Source organism: Oryctolagus cuniculus, chromosome 16 (genome assembly GCF_051225735.1).
Source record: "Oryctolagus cuniculus isolate XC-2025 breed Fujian yellow rabbit chromosome 16, ASM5122573v1, whole genome shotgun sequence".
Classification (NCBI taxonomy): domain Eukaryota; kingdom Metazoa; phylum Chordata; class Mammalia; order Lagomorpha; family Leporidae; genus Oryctolagus; species Oryctolagus cuniculus.
The window spans coordinates 84,583,945-84,601,654 of record NC_142882.1 but is presented as its reverse complement, the minus strand read 5'-3'; positions in this window follow the sequence as shown (position 1 = coordinate 84,601,654).

Below are 17,710 nucleotides of genomic sequence, written 5' to 3'. Positions count from 1 at the left end.
CAGTAGGCACTCAAATGGTGGCTTCCTGTATGGTTACAAAGCTGTGAATGGGACACTGCTGGTGCAATGGGGATCCATGGGAAGGTCTTCTCTAGCCTCAGAAGGCTTGTTGAGGAAGCTTCTAAGTCAGGGCGCACAAGAACGAGTCAGCCAGGCCAGAGAGGCCAGCTATTGGTGTAAAGCGAATTTGAGCAGGAAGGTCGAGTCAGATAGTGACCTTCTTAGTCTAGAGCTGCTTATCCTCTTGTGTCAATAATTTTCTTTGCCTCTGCTGCATTTTTCCTAAAACCCACCTCCTCATGATTACTACCTCCCATCCCCCCAAAGTCCCACTTGCTATGGCCTTGGCTTGCTTTGGCACCAGACTTGGGGGAAAAGGACCGTGCAGCCCCAGTGCCCACCACTGCGTATCAGGCTCAGTCTCTGTTACACCATTGAGAGGCTCACAGAGAAGTTTTGAGTGATTCTGAGCTGTACTAAGCTGTCCGCCCCAGCCAGCCTACAGGCAGGACCACTTTTAAGTTCCGCTGCTTTCTGCAGAGTGGAGCACAGGACTGGTGAAAGAAGACCACGTATGCAAGTCAATGGCAGGTTAACCAAGGTCCTTGCTACTCAGGGTGTGGGTAGACCCGCAGCATTAACACCACCTGGCAGCTTGTCAGAAATGCAGAATTTCAGGCCTCATCCAAGATCTGCTAAACCATAATCTGCTGTTTATGGATCCTCAGGAGATTCATACGCCCACTGAAGTTTGCAAAGTACTTTTCATGTACCTCTATTTTTGCACACTGAAGCAATGTGATATAATTGACCCTTCCACTTTTTATTCTCTATTTTCCTTTCTTCAAATCTCTGCATGTTCATTCTGCTTTAAGCCCTCCTTCCCACTGCACATTTTGGATTTGTCCACACCCAGAGCTTTATCGTGTTTGAAATCAGTCCACACAGACCCTTTGGTAAGACCACCTTCCAGCCCTTTGCTTCTCTCACTTGCGCCCCTAACACAGCCCTTTAGGGATTGCAGTGTTTCCGGTCCTTGGTCTCTTGACTTTGTGCTGGTGGGTCTCCTCCCCTGTTTTCACTTCTCCTAATTTTCCCCCTAATTCAGACTCTATGTCCTGTCGCCACAGTGCCTCCTTAGAATTTCCAGTTCCCTTGCCCACTTATTTATCACGTCTGTGCAGAAAGTCCTCTGAGGTGTTAATCTTTCTTCCTTCTCAACACCTGTGACCAAGTTGAGGGAGGGGAACCATAAATGCCCAACTGGAGTAATCTTAAACCAAGGCCAGCCAATTCAGCTGCACCCTTAAAGCCGCTTGGAAATCCTGGGGTGCCTGGGCAGTTCTCGCCCTGTTGTCTCTTCCCTCCAGCTCAGCAGATGACTCGGCCTGCACTTTCCAGGGAGAGACAGCAGCCATCGGTGGGAATTCCCTCAACTCCCCAGCAAGCCTGTACGTGCACCCATGCCTATCCTCTCTCGTTTCTGCTTCCCGCCAGTTGGAGTGGAAGAGATGTGGGTTCAGCTCAGATTTCACAGCCCACTGCACCCCACAGTCACAGAGGGATCATTCTTTTATGAAAAGAACTTAAACAAGGGCAGGCATTGTGGCCCAGCAGGTGAAGTAGCCGCCTGCAACACAGGCGTCCTGATATGGGTGCTGGTTCAAATCCCGGCTGCTCCATTTTCATCCAGCTCTCTGCTAATGTGCCTGAGAAAGTGGAGGATGGTCCAAGTACTTGGACCCCTGCCACCCACACAGGAGACCCTGATGAAGCTCCTGGCTCCTGGCTCCAACTCTGGCCTGGCCCAGCCCTGGCCATTGCAGCTATTTGGAGAGTGAACCAATGGATGGGAGATTCTCTGTATGTGTCTCTCTTTCTCTCTAATTCTTCCATTGAAATAAATATTTTTTGAAAAGCACTTAAACATATTTGGTTTCAATCTTTTTTTTTTTTTTTTTTTTTTTTTTTTTTTTTTTTTGGACAGGCAGAGTGGACAGTGAGAGAGAGAGAGACAGAGAGAAAGGTCTTTCTTCCTTTTGCCGTTGGTTCACCTTCCAATGGCCACCGCAGCTGCCGCATCACACTGATCCAAAGCCAGGAGCCAGGTGCTTCTCCTGGTCTCCCATGCGGGTGCAGGGCCCAAGCACTTGGGCCATCCTCCACTGCACTTCCGGGCCATAGCAGAGAGCTGGCCTGGAAGAGGGGCAACCTGGACAGAATCCGGCGCCCCGACTGGGATTAGAACCCGGTGTGCCGGCGCTGCAAGGCGGAGGATTAGCCTAGTGAGCCACGGCACTGGCCAGGTTTCAATCTTGTTAAAGTAGAAACCTTGCACTAAGCCTGTGTCTCCTTTGGCCACCATGCTCTCTGCACACCCCCTGTGGGACTCTTGGCTGCCTGTACAGCCATCTTTCTCGTCCTTCATCCTTGAAAACACCAGAGGTTCACTTTCAGAGACGCCCTTGCAGCTGGAGAGGGGATGAGAGGGTTTATGCCGAGGAGTCTCAAGGGTGAGGCAGCAGGGCTTGTGGAACGTTTCCCTGACAAAAGAAGAGAGACACGTGAGGACAGCGAACCTTCCAGATGTTTCTGTGCAAGGACATGGTCTTCGAACATGTTCCCAGCACCTAGTGGCCTTGGGGAGTGGCCAAGAGTGTCCTGGAGAAGCCAACAAGTGTCTACACCTGGAAACAGCCCACCTCTGGCTTCTCCTTGTGTATCACATGTGTGTTGAGCAGACAAGGAAGAAGGGCTGTATACTGCAAGTCACTTTAATTTGAGGTAGTCCCATGCTTAGAGCTGAAAACACATCAATAACATTTTTTAAAGTAAAAATGCTGTAGACAATCCGTGTGGATTGTCTCCACCCTCTTGCCTCCTACTCTGCCCCAACCCCCTGCAGTCTGGTTTACTCACAGGAGGGTCCAGTGAGGGCTGCTTGCCGTGTCCAGCGGACACGTTTCAGTCCTTGTCCCACGTGGCCTCTTGGCAGCAATTAGCATTAAACATCCTGCCAAACGCTTTTACAACAGCAGTTCCTCTGCTCTCCATCTGCACACCTCTTAAATATGAGCCCCCAGGGTCCTCTTGCCTTTCCCACCACATGTTCTGGAGGGACTAACCACCTACATCTGTGGCCTCCATTAATAACTATGCCAGTTCCCCAACCTGCACAGACTTCCACACTGTGCCAGGAGCCATTTTTAAGTTAAGTAATTCTATTCAGTGCAGGTGCAGCTTAACTGTGCTTCTCTTTTGAGGTCTCAACAGCAGCTCTCATTATAGAGAGTGGTGGCTCTCAGTTCTGGTACAGCATCTCATATGGGAGTTATTTAATAGTCTGGAGCTACGCCCACACCAATGACCTTCAGATCTCTGGAGATGAGCCTCAGACAGGAGCATTACTTTGACAGCTCCCTTCTACTGTCCACTCCCCAAATATCTGCCACCAGAAACTCAATCCAGGTCTCCCATGTGGGTGGCAGGGACCCACATCTTTGAGGTGTCAGGGGGTAGGGGGACAGCAGGGTTGTTTAAAGCTCCCTAATGATTCTCTTGTCCAGCCAAGGTAGGGAACCACTGATGAGGTCAGGAGTTCTAGTGGGGCTCCTCACTCCGTCATCTGACAGGGAAACAGCACAGACCTTGAAGTCAACAGACCTCTGTGTGAATCCTGGCTAAGCCCTCACCAGATGCACCAATTTGAGCGAGTTTCTCAATCCCTATGAGTTCAGTTTTCATTTTTGTGAAATGAGCAAACAAATCCTTCCTCTGTAGGGTTTTGAGAGAACAAAATAGTTTTAAACACCCACCATACTGTTAATACTCATAAATTATGCATACTCCGTATCTACTAGAAAGAACATAAGGACAATTGTAGCAAGATGGAAAACGTGTGATTTAATGTTAAAAGGGAAAGTAATATAAAGTGCAATCTGCACAGTGTAATTGCATAAGATATCTACACATGTTGCAACATAAGAAAACACATGTATTTCAATTTCACACTCAATCCCGGACACAGACCTCCTAAATCCCTTAGAACAACCTGGGTGACAGCAGCACATTTTGTCAAATGAATTGAATCTTGTAAGACCCCAGATAGCCTGGTCACCAAAAAGACCAAACCTTGACTACAGGCCCCAAACTGTCAGCCTCATCTCCCTTCTTTGAGGGAAGGGAAGGACTGGAGATTGAATTACTAATTAACCATGCCTACATGATGAAGTCCCCATAAAGATCCCCAAAAGACAGGGTCTGGAGAGCATTTGGGTTGATGCCAGGAAAGTGGCCCAGCCCGACTCCCTGTGGGCCTCCTGCTTGTGCATCTGGGGCCTTTATAACATCCCTTGTAATGACCCAGTAGTGTTTCCCCAAGTGCTGTGAGCCACATGCAAATGATCAAACCGGAGGAAGGGGTTGTAGCAACCCCCAGTCTGTAGTCAAGTCCGATAGAAGTGTGAGTAACCTGGGGCCCACTATTGGCAATCAAACCTGAAAGGCCATGTTGTGAGACGGAAGCCTTCACCTGCAGGGTCTGCACTAACCACAGGTAGACAGTATCACAAGTATTGATGGCCGGTGCCATGGCTCAATAGGCTAATCCTCTGCCTGCGGTGCCGCCACACCGGGTTCTAGTCCCGGTCGGGGCACCGGATTCTGTCCTGGTTGCCCCTCTTCCAGTCCAGCTCTCTGCTGTGGCCCGGGAGTACACTGGAGGATGGCCCAGGTCCTTGGGCCCTGCACCCGCACGGGAAACCAGGAGAAGCACCTGGCTCCTGGCTTCGGATCAGCGCAATGCGGCGGCCATTGGAGGGTGAACCAACGGCAAAAGGAAGACCTTTCTCTCTGTCTCTCTCTCTCTCTCTCTCTCACTGTCCACTCTGCCTGTCAAAAAATAAAAATAAAAAAAAATAAGTATTGATAGAGAACAAGTTTGTTTCTTCTCTTTAGTTAGTGTCAGAAGTTGAGAGTAGAGTGAGTAGAGGAGAAACAATTTTTCTTCTTTTATGTATGAACCAGCCCCAGGAGGGAAGATGGAAACGGTTCACACCTCTGTAAATTAGTCTTTCTCCCTCTCTGTGTGTTTTCCCGAGCTGTTTTGAAGGCTCATACCTTTGTGAGATCAGAAAACTGGCAGTGATGTGTTCGTGCTGCGATATTCTTTGCCTTCCTTTCTTAGGACATGTTCAGTAGTGACAGTGGCATCATATGAGCCCCAGTAGCTAAGGGCGAAAGTATTCAGAAACTGAGCCAAAAATCAAGAGAGGGTGAGAGGAGCAGCAGCATCCAAAGATGCCGTAGGAAATGAGAACTGAGTGCGGGAGAAAGTCACTTAGCTGCGTTACGACAGGAGTGATGCAGTCGCCCCAATACGCAAATTTACCCCAACACGCAAATATCACAGGTGTGTAGAATCATACACCAGAACTGCGGGTAGGGGCGTTCTACTGAGAGCAGGATTTCGAAGTTTTCTCTCTTCTCAGCACCCATGATCAGACACCAGGGAGCCTGTGCCTGGGTCTCGCTGAGCTAGGCATCTCTCTCTCTCTCTCTCTTTTTTTTTTTTTTTAAGATTTATTTATTTATTTGAGAGTCAGAGTTACACAGAGAAAGAAGGAGAGGCAGAGAGAGAGAGAGAGAGAGAGAGGTCTTCCATCCACTGGTTCACTCCCCAATTGGCGGCAACAGCTGGAGCTGCGCTGATCCGAAGCCAGGAGCTTCTTCCAGGTCTCCTACGTGGGTGCAGGGGCCCAAGGACTTGAGCCATCTTCTACTGCTTTCCCAGGCCCTAGCAAAGCTGGATCAGAAGTGGAGCAACCGGGACTCAAACCGGCGCCCATATGGGATGCCGGTACTGTAGGCGGTGGCTTTACCCACTATGCTACAGCGCGGGCCCCAGCTGGGCATCTCTTAAAGAGCAGGAAGCAGGCAGAGCACCTGCTTTCAAATTCCTGCTCTGAGTGTGGATCCCATGGCCTCACTCAGGGCACCTCGAGAAATATATGCAAGAAAGAAAAGCAAATCAAGGTGGAAGAAAGACTGCAGTACCAAAGAAAAGCAACCCAATTTGAAAGCAAACAGCGTCCAACAACACAGGAGCCAGATGGGAATGCCTGCTGGGGAGCACACAGGCCGAACAGCCCGGGATGTCGCAGCTGGCCACAGAGACTGTGAAAGTGGCATTGTGGCGATCTGTTCGCATCTGTCTGTCTATACTCCTGTCTGTACTCCTGAGTGTAGGGAGGCTCTCAGGGCCCACTGATAAAACCATTTTTGAACAGAAAAGGAAGGTTTCTATATGCCCCTCGCAAATCAGGCAGGCGCGGTGGAAAAAGCAGTTCAGTAAGTGGGACACTGGTGTGAGCTGGGCAAAGTCAGCTTGTAAGAGAAGTTACCTGTGACCCCCCTCAGATCCAAGATGCTGACGTGCGAGGAAAATAAGTACAGGATCTATTTCAAATGTAAAAGGAAAATTATTTTAGATTGACCAAAAAGTTAAAGAGGTAGTTCAGAGGGTACTATGTACTTGCCAACCAGCCTTTCCCAACTTCAACATCGTATAACACCATGGTACATGTAACAAAATAAAAAATTGGTGTTGGGACAATGCTATTAACCAAAGACTTTATTTGGAGGTTCTGGTTTCCACTGAGGCTGCTGAGTAGTGAGAAGCATGAACCTCCAGCAAGTCTCAGAGGCTCTCTTATATCTGCTAATGAATAGGGAAACACCCTCGCTCACAATCGAGTGAGATGCAGCCGATGCAATGGATTTTGTACTCTGAATTGCTGTTCACTGGAATGAGCTGCACTGGATAAAAGGTCACTTTTAGATATTCTAATAATTGACTCAACACAGCTCTGAAACACAAAATCTACCACACACTTCCCAAACACTGTTATCAATTCAAAAGGGCAAAACTCGCACAGAGATTAAACAAATATGTTCATCTAAACCCATCCTCCCTGATCAAGTAGACTCATGAGCAGATAAGCAATTCACTGAAGACCCTACAATAATGTCTAGATTTTTCATGTGTGTGTGTGTGCATGTTGTTTTTAATTAATTATTAATTTTATGAGTTAGAAATTTGAAAATAAATGGCCAGCCACCACCTGCAGTGCCAGCATCCCATATGCGTGCTGGTTTGAGTCCCAGCTGCTCCACTTCTGATCCAGCTCTCTGCTATGGCCTGGGAAAGCAGTGGGAGATGGCCCAAGTCCTTGGGCCCCTGCACTCACGTGGGAGACCCAGAAGAATCTCCTGCTCCTAGGTTCAGATTGACCTACCTCTGGCTGTTGTAGCCATTTGGGGAGTAAACCAGCAGATGGAAGACATTTCTCTCTGCCTCTCCCTCTCTCTATCTATAACTCTGCCTCTCATATAAATAAATAAATCTTTAAAAAAAAAAAGAAATTTGAAAATAAGATACAAACAGAAGGTAAGTAATTTTTTTCACATTTTGAACTCTATTTCTCAAGAAAGCTTAGGGGGAAAAAATGGAAATGACACCAGTAGGCATTTTGTTATTATTTCTTTCAGGATCTAGGATATTTCTGGTAATAATTTTGAGTAAGTTACTTCACACTCAGGTATAGCTTTCAGGTGATGTGTGTACTAGGCCCTAGCTTTTTTTTTTTTTTTTTCTTTCAGTTATTCATTTAACCTGAAGAGCTGCCACCGTGTTTTGCTGTGAGGTAGCACCATGGAATAGATTGCTTTCTTTAAGCTCTCTGTCACTAAAGTCACAGAACTCCGGCCACGAGAGGGAGGCCTGCAGAAGAAAAAGAAAGAAAACAAAGTAGACACAAATGCGGTTCTCACGAGCAACGTGGCTACAGCAGGCTTTTACAACGTGGTGTTACTGCTTTTGTGTGTGTGAAGGCAGGGTTTAAAATCTTATGGGCCCAGCGCCATGGCTTACTTGGTTAATCCTCCGCCTGCGGCGCCGGCATCCCATACGAATGCCAGGTTCTAGTCCCGGCTGCTCCTCTTCCAGGCCAGCTCTCTGCTGTGGCCTTGGGAGTGCAGTGGAGGATGGCCCAAGTGCTTGGGCCCTGCACCCGCATGGGAGACCAGGAGAAGCACCTGGCTCCTGCCTTCAGATCAGCGTGGTGCACCGGCTGCAGCACGCTGGCCACGGCGGCCATTGGAGGGTGACCCAACGGCAAAGGAAGACCTTTGTCTCTCTCTCTCACTGTCCACTCTACCTGTCAAAAAAAAAAAAAAAAAAAAAAAAAAAACAGTGGGGAGGACTTTTTCAGGACCCTTGCTATGGGGTTTGCAGTGGGAGAGACAGACAGAGATTGGGCTCAAGTCTGAGGACAGCAGGGGCAGATGGGAATTCATAGCTAAGGAGCAGAGCAGAGCCTAGGGGATGGGGAATAACTAAGAGGGAATGGCAGGGGTCAGGGACACCCTGGGGAACCACCCCACAGTGTTCTGCTAAAGACAAGGCATGGTGACCAGACATCACCTGGGGCCTGGAGGACCATGAGGACCCTGGTCAGATGTTGAGGGCAGGGACTTCTTGCTAAGTTGACTTAGCGGGGTTCTTTGCTAAAACTGGGTTTTACAAAGAAGTGCGCAGATGGGACTAGGAGAAGGCTCAGGAGTCTGGTCAAATGGAGACTCCTTATCACCTGTTTGTGTCCTCCCAGAATGCATTGTTCAAACCCTCACCCCTAATGTGACAGTGCTTGAAGGTGGGCTTCACAAGGTAATTAGAGCATGAGGTGGAGTCTTCATGCATAGGGCTAGGGCTCTCACAAAAAGAAACATGAGAGGTGATTCTCCCTCCCCCTCCCCCTCTCCTCCCCCTCCCCGTCTCCCTCTCCCTCTCCCCGCCACTAGAACACAGCAAAAAGGCGACCACCTGCAAGCCAGGAGGAGGTCCCTCACCAGAACCCAACCATGCTGGCACCTGTACTGGACTTCCAGCCTGTGTGAGAAATAATGGTTTGTTGGTTCAGCCACCAGTCCCAAGGATTGTCAAGGCAGCTCCAGGTCCCAGAGCCTACTTGTTTACAAACAGGGTCTTTGCAGGTGTCCTCAGGACAGCCCCTGGACTGGGGTGGGTGCTAAGGCACTGACTAATTCTCTTAGAAGAGAAGAAGGCTACAGAGAGGCACACGGAGAAGGCAGACTTGCGAATCTGAGGCCAGGACTGGGCAGTGTGGCCACAGCCAAGCAACTCCAGAGCTAAGAGGGAGGCACGGAGTGGACTCTCAGAGCACCTGAAGGAGCAAACCCCACTAGGCAGACTGCGGACCTCAGCGCTGAGAGAGCACACTTCCGTTGTTCGTGGCCCAGAAACCTCGCGTGTTTCTCCTGGGAATTGTTTCTCTCTTCCCTGAGGATGTTACAAGAGCTTCAAATGGTGGCAAAGTTTTCTCCTGTGAAGAGCGAGACCCTGAAGAACTGCAAGTGAAAAGGTTGCTAGGAGAAACATTTCTAAAAATACAGAGTAGGAAGCCCGTCACCTGCCAAGTGTGAGACCTGCCTATAGAACACGGACACCGGATTTCCAATAGACACACAGAGCTTTGGGGTCCTGCTTCAACACTGTCCTCAGACCACACGCCTGAACCGAGTCGCTACATCCAATCATAGTTCTGAAAGTCTTCTTCCGTATTCTCCTAGAAGCTGTTGGCAAGTCAGGCAGCAAAGCAACGCCTTTACCGTCAGAACATCCAATCTTCATTATTAAATGATTTAAATTACAAAGATAGAGATAAGTATTTGGATTGGACCTCATGCAATTTATTTTTTAATTAATTTACTTATTATTAATTATTTATTATTTCTTTATTTTCATTTGAAAGGAACAGTAACAGAGAGAGAGAGGGGTTGTCAATCTGCTGGTTCATTTCACAGCTGGGAGTGGTCCAGGCCAGAGTTTGGAGCCTAGAACTCCATGTGGGTCTTCCAACTGGCTAGCAGGGACCCAAGTACCGACCCCTCACCTGCTGCCTCCCAGAGGGCACGTTAGCAGGAAGCTGGGATTGGGAGCGGTGCCAGGACCTGAGCCCAGGCACTCCCACATGGAACGCAGGCATCCCACGCAGCACCACTGCCCATCCCACCCATCTGATTTTTAAATTAAATATATGAATGTATGTATATATTTATATATCCTCAGAGAACAAAGAGCTTTTACTCACCAGTTCAACTCACTTGCAAAAATTAAAAGCCTAATAATAGCATGTCCTGACAAAGATGCAAAATGCTCTAAAAATCGGGGCCAGAGTTGTGGCCCAGTGGGCTAGGCCACTGTCAGCAACACTGCAATCCCGTGAGTGCTGGTTTGAGTCCCAGCTATTCCACTTTCGACCCAACTCCCTGTTAATGAACCTGGGAAGGTAAGAGAAGCTGCCACCCACATGGGAGACGCGGATGGAGTGTCTAGCTCCTGGCCCAGCCCTGGCCATTGTGGCCATTTGGGGAGTGAACCAGTAGTTGGAAGACCTCTCTCTCTCTCTCTCTCTCTGCCCCTCAGATAAACAAATGAACCTAATTTATATGTGTTATCTCATAAAATATTCTGCAAGTCTCACATTCTGCAAGCAGGGGCGAGACTGGAAGAGCTGCTGGGCGCATTACGTAGTGAAGCTGAGAGGCAAAAATCCGCTACCTCAACGATTCTGACCTAGTGTGGGAGACACTCGTGCAGAAATGCGCCTGAACCGTGTTTGTGAGCAAACGCGGGAGTAAGCTGTCCGTCACAGAACAAGGGATCAGCAGACAGAGCGCGCTCACGTAACAGGTGACGCCAGTGGAAGTGAGGCGTCTCTGTGGTGGGCATCCGCGCCCCCAGGACGATAGGCTCAGCCACGTGGAGAACAGAGAGAAGGGAAGGCGCCCAGCCCCTGCGGGCTTGTCGCTGCAAGCGCAGGCCGTGCGTGCTGCACCCCGCGGCCCTGCCCGGAGAGAGGCAGAGCTCTGAGGCCCTCGCGCTCCCCCTGGCGGCCAGAGCTCCCGGCGTGGCTGGAGTCAGCGGCCCAGGGTGGTAACTGGTAAAAGCCCCTTGGCTGCCTTCCCTTCTCTGCCTCAGTTTCCCCCACCCCACTCTCACTTCCCAAACTACTTGCATTAGAACCCGTATCTGAGGGTGTGCTTCAGGGTAACCAACACTAAGTAGCACAGTAGTATATTGTGTAGAAGAGACTGATGGTTCGATGGTCAAGAGTATAAGAGGTAGAGCTGGCCTGCCTGGGTTGGGACCAGGATCTGCCACGTAGAAGCTGTGTGACTTTGAGCAAGTCACTTAACCTCTCTGTGCCTTGTTTATTATTTTCTGAATGGGGATGATAGTCATATTTACCACTTATGGTTGTTGTGAGGAGTAGAGTTAATATTTGCAAAGGCAGCAGTGATGGCTCAAGTGCTTGGGTCCCTGCCACCCACATGGGAGAGACCCTGAGTATCAGGCTCCTGCTTTCAGCCTGGCCCAGCCCTGGCTGTTGCAGATATCTGAGGAACAAACCAGTAGATGAGAGCGCTCATTCTCTCTCTCTTTGCCTTTCACATAGATAATTAAAAAAATAATAATAAAGCAATCAAAAAGACCTGGAAAGGCAATTTTTTAAAAAAATTATTTGACAGGTAGAGTTATAGACAGAGAAAGAGACAGAGAGAAAGGTCTTCCCTCCATTGGTTCACTCCCGAAATGGCCGCCAAGGCCGGAGCTGTGCCGATCTGAAGCCAGGAGCCAGGTGCTTCTTCCTGGTCTCTCACGCGGGCGCAGGAGCCCAAGCACTAGGGCCATCCTCCACTGCCCTCCCCCGGGCCACAGCAGAGAGCTGGCCTGGAAGAGGAACAACCAGGACTAGAACCGGCGCCCATATGGGATGCTGGCGCTATAGGCGGAGGATTAACCATGTGAGCCACGGCGCCAGCCCCTGGAAAGGCAATTTAAAATATTATCTTTTTAATGAACATTGCATATAAACCCATAGAACATTAAATAATTATTGTGTGATTTAAAAAAAAAAACTTATGATAAAAGAATATGTTCACACTACCATCAGCCATTTATAACCATTGCTAACATCTAGAAGTATCCATATGCCCCGGCTGGAATTCTGGGTCCTCTCGTGGACACGTCAAGTATTACAAGAACCACGATATTCTAGGATTGTTTTCCAACCAATTAGGATGATGAAATCAACAAGAGGTTGACAGCTGAATTTTTTAAATGGAGTGGAACAAAATGGAATAGATAAGAGTATATCATATCTATTAAGATTATTATTTCATAAGACTTTTATTTCAGATGTGTGTATGTATCACACAATGTAGACAACAATCAAAATGTTTACAAACTGACATGATGCAGGGCGAGACCAGACCACAAGTGACCAATACCACTGTAAGGGGCAGGCTGTGAGGTAAACGTTTAAATACAAGTCATAGCAGAGGAGTTTGAAAGGCACTGTTCTAGAAAACACCTCAGTAAAGTTACTCGTAATTTTTTTTAAAAGATTTATTTATTTATTTGAAAGTCAGAATTACACACAGAGAGAGGAGAGGCAGAAAGAGAGAGAGGTCTTCCATCCAATGGTTCACTCCCCAAATGGCCGCAACAGCTGGAGCTGCACCAAACCGAAGCCAGGGGCCAGGAGCTTCTTCCGGGTCTCCCACGTGGGTGCAGGGGCCCAAGGACTTGGGCCATCTTCTTCTGCTTTCCCAGGCCACAGCAGAGAGCTGGAGTGGAAGTGGAGCAGCCGGGTCTCGATCCAGTGCCCACATGGGATGCTGGCGCTTCAGGCCAGGGCGTTAACCCACTGCACCACAGTGCCGGCCCCGTTACTCGTAATTTTTAATGACCACACAGTATTTGCATAACCGTGCTGTGATTCCTGTCACCCCGAGGTTTCTCCCCTCTTTCCTCTGCAATACTCCAGAGGAGAGCACATGTTTCTACAAGAGAGGCCCTGGGTAATCGGCACACATTCGCACGTCTCTCCCCATCTAAGACTCACATTCCCACATTCATCTCGTCTCTCTCACTGATGCACACACACACATTGATCATTACCAGTTTTAACTATTTGCCTATCCCTGACTGCTCAGATTGGCGAGCTGGGGGTAGGGGAAGCAGATGGATAAGAATGTGCCTCTGGAGCTGGACTGCCGCGATGAAATCCTTGCTCCACCTACCCTACGGATAGCCAGGTTACTTAGCATCTGCCTGCCTCGGTTCCCCATCTGTAAAATGGGGTGATATTAATAACGCTACCTTCCACGTCGGGTTGTTTGTGAGGTTTGAATGAACTAACCTATGTAAAGTGCTCAGGTGAGTGTCTGGGACATACTAAAGCTCGATTAAATGTTAGCTGTCACCAATATTTAAGTTATACCCGGTATTTAAGTTATACCCGGCTTTCCTCTACTACAGATGAAACCAGCGATGCAACAGCATCTTTGTAGCAAAATCTTTGCAAAACAGACTTAAGGCTACTTGTGATTGCTAGGTGAAATGTACACATTTTTAAAGCTTATGCAAGTTTTGCTGAATTATCTATTTGAAGGGATCTTCCCCCACCAGTGCTTGATAGCCCATTTCATGAAATCTGAGTATGAAGATTTAAAACCAAAAGCCTGGAGTGGGCCTTAGGTGCAGAGGTTAAGATGCAGCTCTGGATGCCCGTAACTCATATTAGAGATGTCCGATCCTGGGCACTCCACTTCCAAACCCAGCTCCCTACCAGTGTCACTCCAGGAGCTGGCAGATGCTAAGGTATGTAGGCTCCTGCCACCCACCTGGGGGAACTGGATGGAATTCTTGGCTCCTGGTTTTGTCCTGGCTGTTGTGGAAATCTGGGGAGTGGGCCAGCAGAAGGAAGATCTCTGTGTCTCTCTGCCTTTCAAATAAAATGAAAATAAATAAAAATTCATAACAAAAAACCTTGCCAGTGTGATCAGGGAGTCAAGATGTGCATTCTCACAAACATGCACTTGTTTTGTTCAACCAGAGAGGTGGAACAATTTCTCGTGTGCTTCCTGGGAACCCTGATGTTTGCCTCGTCGGTGGAGCCCCATTGCAAGGCGCTCCTGCAGGGGCTGGTTGCCTGCTTAGCCCCAGGGACTCTCACCTGCATCTCCCTCCCAGGCTAAGCACCACGTTCTGCACCCGGCCAGCCCCACTGCGTCTCAGCTAACCTGAGTACCAGAGACGCCACTCCCAAGCCCTGCAGTGAATTCTTGAGCGGATGACCTGACAGTCAGAAAGGAGAAGACTTCGGGCTGACTGCTCCCTACTGTCAAGATGGCCTGGAGCTGTCCTTGCTTCCGAGCTACTGAGAGGCAGACGATTACACAAGAACATTTAAATGCCTTCCTCTTGTATTGCTGTTCCTCTCTGCTCATTCTGTGTTGAAATTCTTTTTTCTTGTCAAAGAACAAATAATCGTTTTCATATTTGAGACGACACAGCCATTGTTCCTTTTCATTGCCAGGGAATACTTACGGTGTACCTGCTGCAGGCCAGGCTTGGGACCAGTGTGTGTGAGTATGGGACAGAGGGGCAGGACATCTGCAACAGGCACTGTGTAGTGCCTTCCGCCAGCTGTGAGGGCGGGAGGAGGCTGTGGAGGGGGCATCGGAAGTCGCCCTGCCGTGTTGCTGTCACCTTCGCATTGCTGAGCTTGGCTTAACCTGGGAATGTGAACGTTAGATTATGTTTCCAACATCCTAGCAAGTGCATCGTTCTGTGACTTACAAGGTATGAGAGATAAAGACGGAGAGACACAGGCAGACAGACGTGTAAGTGATCACTGCCAGGCAGCGAGAGCTGTGCCAAACACAGGAGAGAAGGATTTGGAGGCAGAGAAGGCACCACCGGCCCTGGAGGTAAGCGAGGGAGGTTTGTGGAGGTTGGAATCCCTGCTGGACCTTGGGGGTGGGGGTCTTCAGTGTGGAAATGAAGTTGGGAAAACAGCAGGAGCCAAGAGCAGATGCCAAGGTGGGAAAGTGCCAGGCAGGTGCGAGGGACGGTGAAGAGAGCAGCTTGGCCAGAACAGAAGGTTCTGGCAAGTATCTGCAAAGCGACCGAGGGGAGGGAGGGCAGAAGTTGGTCCTCATGGCTCTGGGTCCTGGCACACCTACAGCCTCTCCCATGTGCACCTCTGCTGGGGTTTCCAGAAGCAGCAAGCTGAGAGAGCACACGGCAGTGGTCAGTGCTGTGTGCTGGAGTAGGAGCAAGGGCAGTGGGGAGTCCAGGGGCTCCTCCTGGGACGTTGCTCATCATTCTAACTATAGGTCCCTAGGATGACCTGAATCATTGTTTTTGTTTGTTTGTTTGTTTGTTTTTGTTTGTTTGTTTTTTGACAGGCAGAGTGGACAGTGAGAGAGAGACACAGAGAGAAAGGTCTTCCTTTTGCCATTGGTTCACCCTCCAATGGCCGCCACAGCCGGCGCGCTGCGGCCGGCGCACCGCGCTGATCCGATGGCAGGAGCCAGGAGCCAGGTGCTTCTCCCGGTCTCCCATGGGGTGCAGGGCCCAAGCACCTGGGCCATCCTCCACTGCCTTCCCGGGCCACAGCAGAGAGCTGGCCTGGAAGAGGGGCAACCGGGACAGAAACCGGCGCCCCGACCAGGACTAGAACCCGGTGTGCCAGCGCCGCCAGGCGGAGGATTAGCCTAGTGAGCCGCGGCGCCGGCCTGAATCATTGTTTTTTAAGATTTATTTATATGAAAGACAGAGTGACATAGAAAAGAAGAGGCAGAAAGAGAGTTCTTCCATCAGTGGGGTCACTCCCTAAATGGCCACAGAAGCCAGGAGCCAGGAACTCCATCCAGGTCTCAAATGTGAGCAGCAGGGACCCAAATACTTGCATCATCTTCTGCTGCTTTCCCAAGCCATTAGCAGGGAGCTGGATTGGAAGTGGAGCAGCCAGGACCAGAAACAGTATTCTGACGGGATGCCAGTGTCACAGGCAGCAGCTTAACCTGCAGTGCCACGGACCGATCCTGAGGTTTTTGGTTTTTTTTTTTTTTTTTTTTTTTTTTTTTGGTAAGTGAATATAAGCTTTATTTATAAAATACTCTCTTGGCCTACTGGTTAAAATGCCTGCATCCCATATCACAGTATCTGGGTTCAGCTGCTGGTTCCAGCTTCCAGCTAACGTGGGCCCTACAAGACAGTGGTAATGGCTCAAGTGGGTGGGTTCCTGCCACCCATGTAGGAAACTCCCATTGAGTCCCCAGCTCCCAAATGCCAGCTCCAAGCCCAGCCCTGTCCTGCACATTGTGCACATCTGGGGAGTAAACCAGCAGATGGGAGCCCTGTCTGTCTGCCCGTCTCTGCCTCTCACACACATAGCATTTGTGAAGCCTTGTAACATGTGTTGTGTCATTCCAGGCATTCATATAGAATCCAGCAAACTTCGGGGGCTCTGGGGTGAAGAGCTCACAAACTCCGAGGAAAACCAAGAGTTCCTAGCAGTTAAAAGCCAGGAAACAGCCAGGCAACCTTATGAACAATTAGAAAGACAACAAATGATTCAGAGTACGGACACTGGGGTGAGCCGAAGGAGGGCGTCCGATGACGACCTGATCAGAGAACTGACCACGGAGTCTCCCAGAGAAGAGCGGAACCACACCCTGGCCCTGGCTCCACCGCGGGTCACCGTGCGGGCACTCTGTTCTGCCTTAGTCGCAGTTTTGGATCAGCATGAGATACGTGTACATTTTAGGGGGCCCAGGACAGTCCTTCAGTGCACATCCGGGGGATGAGCCGGGGGCAGTCAGCCTTTCGCTCTCCTTGTCCTGTTCCTGTGTTTGGAGCCTGCCAGCTCCTCTCCTCCACTTGTTCACTCTCTGTCGAATATGTGAGCTGCCGGCACCCACTGTGCTGTGTGAACAGCAGGACTTGTTCCTTCTATGTGACTGTGTTTTGCTTCTGCTATCCACCCTCCCCCCACTCCCACTCCTTCATCCTTTCCAGCGAGCAGTTATCATTAGTTTTTGTTTTAAGAGACGGAGAGACAGAGAGCGAGCAAGTGGGCCCCCATTCACCAGTTCATTCCCTAATGCCCACCATGGCTGGGACACGTTGGGACCAAGCAGAGAGCCAGGCAGGCAGGCCAAGCCTCCCAGGTGGGTGGCAGGAACATGGTTACTCGAGCCACCACTGCTCCCTTCCCAGGGTGTGTGGCAGAAGGCTGCAGCCAGAGACCCGACGGAACCAGGCACTCTGAAGTAGGACAGGGCTGTCCTAACTGCCAAGTGAAATGCCCACTCTGTAATCAGTGTTAAGATCAACTGTTAAGCCGGCGCCGCGGCTCACTAGGCTAATCCTCCGCCTGCGGCGCTGGCACACCGGGTTCTAGTCCCAGTCGGGGCACTGGATTCTGTCCTGGTTGCCCCTCTTCCAGGCCAGCTCTCTGCTGTGGCCAGGGAGTGCAGTGGAGGATGGCTCAGGTGCTTGGGTCCTGCACCCGCATGGGAGACCAGGAGAAGCACCTGGCTCCTGGCTTCAGATCAGCGCGATGCGCCGGCGGTGGCGGCCCTTGGAAGATGAACCAATGGTAAAGGAAGACCTTTCTCACTGTCCACTCCGTCAAAAAAAAAAAGATCAACTGTTGTTTAACTTCCACGAAGGAGGAAGAACATGCCGTACCTATCTTTCAAGGTCTGGCTTATTTACTTAATGTGGTGATCTCTAGTTCCAACGTGTCGGGAGTTGCTTGGTTTGCGTCTG